General features: G+C 39.1%; 1 long non-coding RNA gene across 1 annotated transcript; it reads left to right on the top strand.

The window, feature by feature from the left end:
• The first annotated feature begins 2471 nt into the window (after positions 1 to 2471).
• LOC148157939 (uncharacterized) lies at positions 2472 to 4085 on the top strand. Its single transcript, XR_015764016.1, has 2 exons — positions 2472 to 2555; positions 2691 to 4085. It is a non-coding gene; the product is annotated as an uncharacterized LOC148157939 (long non-coding RNA).
• Positions 4086 to 9262: the final 5177 nt, after the last annotated feature.

Genomic DNA, 9262 nt, shown 5'->3' with positions numbered 1-9262 from the left:
ATGGGTCTCTGTTTTCTAAATGAGGAGGAAGCCAAGGGTCAAAACCGAGTGCGCGTTTGGACGACATGCTAATTTCACAGCGCCATACAGTGGCCTGGCATGACAACTACAGCAGATTCAAGGTATCTTGGTTGTCCCGTCTAAGTGTAAAACTTTCAAAAACACTGGCAGTTTCCAAACAGCGGTCTCGTATATAAGGCTTTGGGACTCCAAAGAACCACGACCCACAAATAGAGAAAACATGAAAGAGTGGTGAAACGCACTAGGAGTTGCCAGCATGTACCAAAATGACTCCAAAGGCACATCCACTACTTATCAGGAGGTCAAGAAACAACCTAGAACAAAATCTAAAACACTGCGTGCCTCACTTAAATTTGGTAGTGATTAAAAAGAACCCAAGGTCGTTATGTTTAGGGCTTAGAAAACCAATTGTGATGGTTTTGACGCTGATATTTGATCAAAGATGTCAAACTACTAGCAGTGCTACAGAGAGAAAAGACAGCAGCTAAAGTCTGTGTCCAAAGCCGGCTGGGGGAAGACTTCAGTGTTTGGAGGGTAAACCTGGGAAGAGTTTTCAACAGTGCAAGATAAACAGTCAAGAGATAAAAATGGCTCTGCAGCGCAGGCTTTGGCGAGCTGTTTCTCTTCTACTTTCCGTGTCAGAATGAATCTTGTTTTTTTTATTATTCTATTGGCAGAGTTCCTCAAAAATTGCCCTCTACGTTGCCCTGGTTTGGCTCAGAACTTGACATAAATCTGTCAGCTGATGTTCCTTCTTTTTTGGCACATTTCCCCTATTTTTCTCTTCCCCTCATCACTTTTCTAGAAGTTATTCTTCAAAAGAAAAAAAGAAAAATCATCACATAATTTCAACACCTCAACCATAAACTTAAGCCATAACGTCTGAGGTCACAGATGGAGATTAAAGCAAGAGTCTTACTACACTACTTCTAATTTTTTGCAAGACTTGCTAGAAAGACCCAATGAAAGTGCTGACATAGGAGGAAACAATCTAAAAAATATGCAGCAGCTACTTTTCTCTCATTTCAGCTACATTTGAGCAATTTTAAGGATGAAAGAACAGCTTATATGTATTTTAATTGAATGTGAGTCCAGATTAATTGTTCTGATCTTGAAGAAGCTGATCAACCCCAGACCATAACACTACCATCGCCCTCTAAAAGGTCTACTTTAGATCCATTTGTCCACTGAATATTTTCACAAAATCTCCATGAAGATGACTTTTAGCAGGCTTTGTTTACTTTTCTGCCATCAGTGTTGCCGTTTTTATCCAGTCTTTTTGTTGAATCATCAACACTGACTTTATTAACCGAGTCAAATTAAGGTCCAAAGTACTTCACGTGTGCTTTGTGTTTTTTGAGTGATTTCCCCCCCCCCCCCTTTACTTCCAGAAGCTTCACCAATAGTCTTATTTCCATCAACGTTCAGTTTGATGTGTCGCATTAGAAATGTTTGATGGAAACAGCAAAATTTGAAATGACTTCCTCAAAAAAAGTTTTTATTCTCGCTTGAGGTCGTTTTTGGCTTTTCCCAAAAAGATTTAATGTCCTTATTTGACATATAGAGCATTTTTATAACTCAAGTTAACATAGTTACTTGATTGTGCCATAAAATGGCACTATGTGCCTGGAAAACACATTGTATTTCCCCCTTTCAAATCTTTTCCTGGATACTTTGTTTCACGTCTGCTCTTAAGTTTCTGTAGACCGGGGCACGGCGTGTTAACTTTTCAAGACCTTTTAGCCTATTTCATGTTGTAAAACCGGTTTTATTTAATGGATTTCTTGATCCTACAGGTCTGGTAGTAACCAGGTCTAGGCGTGGCGAGTGAAATTGAACTTAACGAGGTAGGAATTACTTTAAAACAAACAGTGCCAGGTTGGGCGCGGCCGTGGCGCAGGGGTAAAACGTGCGACCTGCACACGGAGGCCTCAGTCCTCAAGCTCGAGTCCCAGCCCGTTGACCTTTGTCTCACATCTTCCCTCCTCTCTCAAAAGGACACCAGAGCCGAAAAAACCGGATTGGGTGTATAGCTTAGTTATATTAGAAAACAAATTACCCTTAAAAATTGTTTGATGTGATTCATTTAAGGCAAGGAAGCAAAAACACAAAAAGAATCTGAAAAAACCCAACTTCTTTCTCCGTCTTCTCTCAATCAAACATGTCAAAGACTTTAAAAAATATTTCCCTCGGCTTTGTATAAATTAATCTCACTGGCTCATCCAGTTACCTTTGAATAATTTTTCCTTTTCAAGGAGTCGCCCTTCTTGTCACATACACCGGGAGTTTTTTTTTTTACAAGCCGACTCATTAGATTTTACAGCTATATACGTCAATGAGCAACGTTGCTCAATCATCCTGCAAACCACAACCGATGTAAGCTGTGATGTCAGCAGAGCTTCTGCTCTGTGTGACTTATCAGGGGAAGAGAAATACAGAAATAAAAAAACTAAAACAGTACGTGCTTCTCCATCAGATGATCAACAGAGGTGACAACAGCAAAACAAAAAGTCTGCGTAAAGTGACAGGCGTTGGTGAGTTTTTGTTGTTTTTAAGGTGGGATTGAGAGTCGCCGATGTCTCACCAGAATTTTTTCTGATTATTTTTGGTCAAAATAAAAAAAAAATTGTTCAAACATCGTTTGTCTTTTTTTTTTTTTTCTCTGGAAGGCGACGGTGCGGACTGATGAGGAAAGCGCATTGTAATCTCAGCCAGCATGTTTTCCACAAACGCCGGGGCCTCGCCGACACGCAAAGGTCATGAGTGGATCTGACCGCAGCGCAGGCTATTTTTGGCAACATCCATGACCAAGAGTGCTAATAATAAGCGCCAAAGGGAAGTGATGTCTCTCCGTTTTGGGCTCACGACGTCAGTATCAAGAGAAGTTCAGAGAGAGAGAGATGTCACATTTTTGAACTTGTATCGAACCAAAAAAAACTCTGAAATTTAAAAAAAAACCCAAACTTTTCCTCTTAGTATCGGAACAGATATTTACATCAGGGCTTTAATGACTTTTCTGAACACTCTCTCTCTGTCTCTCTTTAAGTATGGATGTAAACAAGAATGACTTCTGTGACTCTCTGCAGATATAAACAGCATCCAAATGTCAGCGGTTCTATTTGTGCGGCGGCCCACTCAGCCATCAGGCAGGAAATCTTTGAGTTCCTGCCAGTCGGGCTCAATTAGATAGACAAAGCTTGAGCATCGTTACTGATTGTGAATCACAAATTGACATTAAAAATAACTGCACTGACATTAGGGGACTGCGCTTCGCATGAGTAACTTTCTGTTCGCCGCTTTTCGGTTTTGTTTCAAGTCATGGGCTTCCTGGCACTTACTGCGTTCTGTTTTTATGCCCTTTTCAATAGTTGTTATGCAATTTTTGTTTTTTAATGCTAAAGATCATTTCCTCATGTTTTTAAAAATAAATTTTGCTCGATGTTTTGCTGGAAGGTGAATCTTCACCCCAGTTTAAGGTCTAAAGCAGCTCCTAACCTGTTTAGTTCAAGTTATAGGTATGGGATTCCATTAGAGCCAAATATATCAGCTTCCCCCTACTCATACCATGATGCTGCCACCACCGTGTCCCACAGTAGAATGGACCTCTTGACTACATGACAGATTTTTTTCAGTATTTGCCATAATTGTTTTATTTTATGTAAAAATTCTGTGCTTTTTTCTTGCTGGTTTGTCACACAAAACATTGAAGTTTGCAGTTATATTGTGACAAAATATGAAAAAGTTTAAGAAGTATTAAATCTTTAGAGGAATGCTACAGTGAGAAACCGGCTCTACCTGAACATAAAAATAACTTTCTTAAAAACAAATCCCAGCATGCACAAACAGTGCCGTTGAGGACTTTGTGGTTTCAGCGTGAGCAGTTTCATTTCTCCTTTTATTTTACACATTTGGATTTTTTCTAAACCACATTATGAAGTGATGAGTGTGGGGAAACTGCTGCACAACCAGTTTCCCTCTTTTTTTTCTTTTTCTGTTGTATTTTTCTTTTCTTTTTTTTCTTTTTTTTTTCACAAAAACCAAAAAAGTCATGTTGTGAGTCTCAAGTTTGAATGTCTTTTTTTCCCCCTGTCTAGGCCAGCCACGTACAAATCTCTATTTTTCACTAGCTGGTTTCAGTTTATGCCAACAAAAACAAACAAAACTTTATGCAAATCCACCTGCACAGCCTGCGGAACTTGTAGCGACCAGCTTTGCAGAATTTCTTAAATTGCTGTTTATAATAAAATATTGCTCAAGCATTTGAAGACGTAAAAACATGGTGGTTCAAGATGAAAGAGTGAGTGTTGCCTCATTCAATGTGAGCCAACAGCTCCGTCACACAGACGCACGCACGCACGCGCGTGCGCACACACATGCACGCACACACACACACACAGATACCTACAAAAGTCAAAAGTATCCATACTCTGAAATTTTTCACATTTTATCACGCAAACAACTACGATGTAAATTCTCTGGGATTTATCCGACTGATCGACATAAAGTAAAGGGCACAATTCGGAAAATACCTGCTTTTAAGACGTTTTGAAAAGAAATATCACCGCTGTGATAACGCCGGACCACCAGAGGAGTCAGATGGAGACAGGAGTACAGCCAGTGTGGGATGCAGATTTATTAGGCCCCTTTTTAGCTTAATACCCATAAATTAAATCATAATGAAGACTAAGGAGCAGACGGGTCAGGGAGGAAGCTGTGGAGTCTAATGAAGAGTTAACCTGTAAATGTATTAATTAGACAATTCCTATGATTTCATACTTGGTGTTTGACCTCTGACCTGCTCTGTCAGCTGCGTGACCTTACAAAGGCAGGCGTGTGCCTTTACAGATCTATCAAATCAACTGAAACAGCTCAATTTAGAGCTTCATGGCAACATCTGTGAATACTTCAGTAAATGTGATTTCTTGGTTTTCTAATAACTCCTCAAAAACTTTTCTCCACATTTTCATAACGGGGCGTTTGTGTGTAGGATTTTGAGGAAAGAAATCGATTTAATGCCATTTGGAATAAGATTGTAGCATAAAACGTTTGAAAAAGAGAAGCCACCGTGAATACCTACCTAAAAGAAAAAGAAAAATCTGACAACGAGAGAATCAGATTAGGAATCAGAATCGGCCTTTATTGTCATGGTACAAAACCAAAACAAAATCTTAAAATTTACTACAAGCCATGTTGGGATAAAGTAAACATGTGGAAGAAGGTGTTCCAAAACTGAACTGCAGCACACAAAACCTGTTAGCAACAGCAAAACGCATGAGACTGGAACATCAGTTCACTTCCCAGCAGAGGAACTGCCTAAATGAGAGCATATCCATATGTTGGAATGGTCTAGTCAAAGTTCAGATCTTTATCAGAACTGCTCACAGACATCCTCCAGCCAAGCTTGCCCAGCTCCGGCTACCTTACCAAGGCAAACTTTGGCTAAAATGTCCGTCTCTTGACATTCCGAGCTTGTAGAGACGTGTTCCAAATGTCTGGGCTGCTGCAAAGGGGGATTTTCTCAAATTTGAGGATTTTTTACTTCTTTTTCCCGGACACGTTCCAGCTAAACGGTGTGCTGTCCGATGTCACAAACCGTGAATACGAGCTGATCAGAGTCACCAGTTTGCCCAAATGTCCGTGTCATTGTCACTGTTGGAACAAACCCACCAGCAGGACGAACAACAACTGGGGGTTTTTGAACTGCCAACCTTCTGGCTTCTTGCCTTCTGAATTCATTTGCCAATTTATTAAATGTCAAATCTGTCAATATCTAATTTCCCGTTTACGAGGATGACTCAGCGTTGTTCCCTGTTCCTGTGACGATAGCCGGCTCCCTCGTCGATCTTTACAAGCTTTGCGCAACTCACTTGAGTGAACGGAGCACGCCTCCGTTTCACATTAAGGAGGAGAGGCAGAGGTTTTCATATCTGCTCCTCGCTCTGAAAAGTTTAATAAGTGATTCGGAAGTGACTGATTAAGCAGACTAATTGCCTTTCAGACCGATGTGAAAGTTGTGACTCACGCTGCACCTTTAGATTTCTAGTTTTTAGCTGTTTAACTGTTCTGCTTTCCTCAAAATTCAACCGACACCAGGATGTTTGTCTAACTCACTTCCTGTTCTCTTGAAGAGAGAAAATTTGATCAAAACCACGATTTGACGACCGAAATAGAACTTCAAGTGAACAACCGTGTGCTTAAATATTCCTTTGTCACTCAAATCAAATCAGTTTTTATTGGTTTTTGGGCCAAATGACAAAAGTGCGATAAGATCTTAGACATGATTTCACTTTAAGAAGTACAAATCCAACACAAAGGAAGCCATAACATAAACAGTTTTGTCTGTATTTTCTGCCACAACTAAAACTTTGATGATCTTGATGATGAACACGAGTTTGACACTGCTGCTGAAGTGGCTGGGATTGTGTTGTTTTTCTTCTTGCTATTTTCTCTCCACCGAACTTTCCACTGAGTACAGCGGTCTGTGAGCAGCTGGCTTCGTTAGCAGAGACCTTTTGATTTTACAGGCCACAGCAAAATATTTCGGTTTCTGTTGTTTAGTCGAAAGTTCTGAGAAAGTTAATTTGGAAGAGATGAAACGAAATGATAAAGAAGTTATTTAAATATTTGTCTTTTTGTGTGTGATGACTGTGTAAAGCGGTTTCGATTACTGAATTGAATAGCTGACATGAACACATTAATACGAGTATGTTAATATTACAGCATTGTAATTGACCGAAAAGTCCTTTTTTTTGCCAAAAGTGACTTTTTTTGCTTCTTTTTCTCTTTCCTGTCAATAAAAATGGATGATTTTTATTTTTCTAAAATCACTTTTGCCAAAAAAGAAAGAAAAAGGCCATTATTTTCAGAAGGTGACAATATTGTAAGTAATGAGTTGTTGTTTATCCTTCCAACACGCTGCAGCCCTAACAGCGTTGTAGTTGTGAGCTGCGTGTGGCCTTTCAAGCATTTCAGTTTGTCTTGGCCAACATGCCGTCGCGTCTCAAGCCAGAAGAAAGAAAACTCCTCTCTCTTTTTTCCCAGCGCTTGCTGACCAAAGTCAGTGTCTGTGTGTTGTTCATAATTGACCCAGAAGACCACACAGCTGTCAGGCCACCGCTGTGATAACGCCGGACCACCAGAGGAGTCAGAGGGAGACAGGAGTACAGCCAGTGAAAGGAAATGAAAGCCAGCCATGCAGAAGGTGGAACAGCAGAGTGCAGACATCAAATCTAGATAGAGTCAAAGGGAAAAACCCACCGTGAATGAAGTGGTTTACCAAGCTTGTGTAATACAGTCATCTGAGGATGGATGTGAATTATGTAGCTGCCCTGAGTAAGAGAAAGTTGCTGCATAATTTATAGGTTTCTGTATTTTTTTTTTTTTTTTTTGCAGTCGCTGGACATGTTTCCTTTACAAATGTGTGCAGAACTTTGTCCATATTTACACAAAAAAAATACAGTCTCGCAATTGTGGCGTTTCTGTTAAAATAAGAATTGCAATTAAAGTCACAGGTGAATAAGTTTCTGCCACAACTTATTGTTAATGACTTTAATGATTTATTGTTCACACAGTAAATCATTAAAAAACACACAGTGCCATCATCCTCCTGCCACTTCCTGTCGTCTTCTTCTTCGTGGTTTGCGCCGGTGGTAACATCCGTTTGTTGATGATGTTGGTCATGCAATAGAAAAAAAAGTTTTTTCTATTGCAGTTTTGCAAAATACATCAATTTCAATACGGCTAAAAAATAAAAAAATCACCTCATCCTTGTGCAAAAACTTTATATCACAAAATTAGAGGGTTTTTTTAAACTACCCTAACCTTTAAAAGAAAAAGTATGTAAAACCTGCACATTTTTTAAATTGAAGTTTCCACTGAATAAGAAACGCATTTTAAATCAGATGTGAATAAGTTTGTTCACGCAATAAGTTATTAAAAAACAAGCCACGGAGCCATCCTCCTCCTAACTCTTCCTGTCGTCTTCGTCTTCGTGGTTTGTGTCAGCGGAAACATCCGGTTCTCGACTCATCCTGGCGCCAAATCTTTTTACCGACAAAAGAGATTTTTTTTTTCTTTTTCCGAAACTGCCGTGATTCCATTGAGCGAATTTATTTCCGAAATATCAAATCACGCAATTATACGGTCAGTGGAAACGAAGCTGGTGTCGTCCAAAGAAAATAAAAGTGAAAATTTTTAACATGAAGTTAACATAAACACTAATATACTTTATTGCAAAACAGTGTATGTAAACAGTGATTATACAAACACTCTTATTGATGACACACACACACACACTACGTACTACGTCTGTGAGAACATGAATTTGAGTCGCTGATGAGTCGTAAGGTGCCGCTACGTGATTCGCTGCGATGAGTCAAGTAAAAAAAACAACAGAGTTTTGTCCCTGTCTTGAACTTCCAGGCTCTGTGTGAACAGGATATAGCTGAGTTGGAATAACTCCTGTGGAATCTCCATACCATCTTTTCCAGGCAATAATGTAACACCTGACTCACATGGAAGCTCCAGAGATTAGACCAAGACTGTAATAAAAGACTTAATCTTAATTTTGCAGATTTATGTTAAATTAAATCACTGATTTTGACTAATCAGTTTTAATCAGTGGGATCTGTGAGGTTTATCTAAGTCAGATTACTTTTTTCTAAAATGTTCACTGTTGATATACATGCAAATGCAGATCATTTAAAAAAAAAAGTTAGGTTTATTTGTATAGCACTTTCCATTATTAAAGCAGTTCAAAGTGCTTTACATTTTAAAAACATCATACAGTCACCAATTATGAAACAAGCAAAAAAAATAATTTTTTCTCAGATTTCAGCATCAAAATCACCAATACATCAAATATTGATCAATGTTCTCAATGTTCCTGTTACTACTAATCAATAGTGACTCTAAACAGACGAGGTTTTAGCCTTGATTTAAAGGAAGTGCCAGGGTTGCTGTGGTGGCGCAGGAGTTAAACACGACCCTCATAAGGAGGCCTTAGTTCTTAATGTAGCAGTCACAGGTTCGATTCCCAGCCTGTATGTCTTCCCTCTCTCTTTACCTACTTTCCTGTCTTAGCACTTTCAAATAAAAGCCACTAGAGCCAAAAATAAAGAAACATTCAGTTGTTTTTCAGTTTTTTTGGTGTATTATTTGTCCATTTTCCAATGGCATCTTACTTCTTCTGGGACAGGACACGCTATTTTACAACTAAATTCCGAGAATTTATCTTTAAATA

This window comes from Poecilia mexicana, unplaced genomic scaffold (assembly GCF_051168715.1).
Source record: "Poecilia mexicana isolate PSO_F unplaced genomic scaffold, ASM5116871v1 scaffold_8, whole genome shotgun sequence".
Lineage (NCBI taxonomy): Eukaryota > Metazoa > Chordata > Actinopteri > Cyprinodontiformes > Poeciliidae > Poecilia > Poecilia mexicana.
This window is presented reverse-complemented; position numbering and strand designations above follow the sequence as displayed.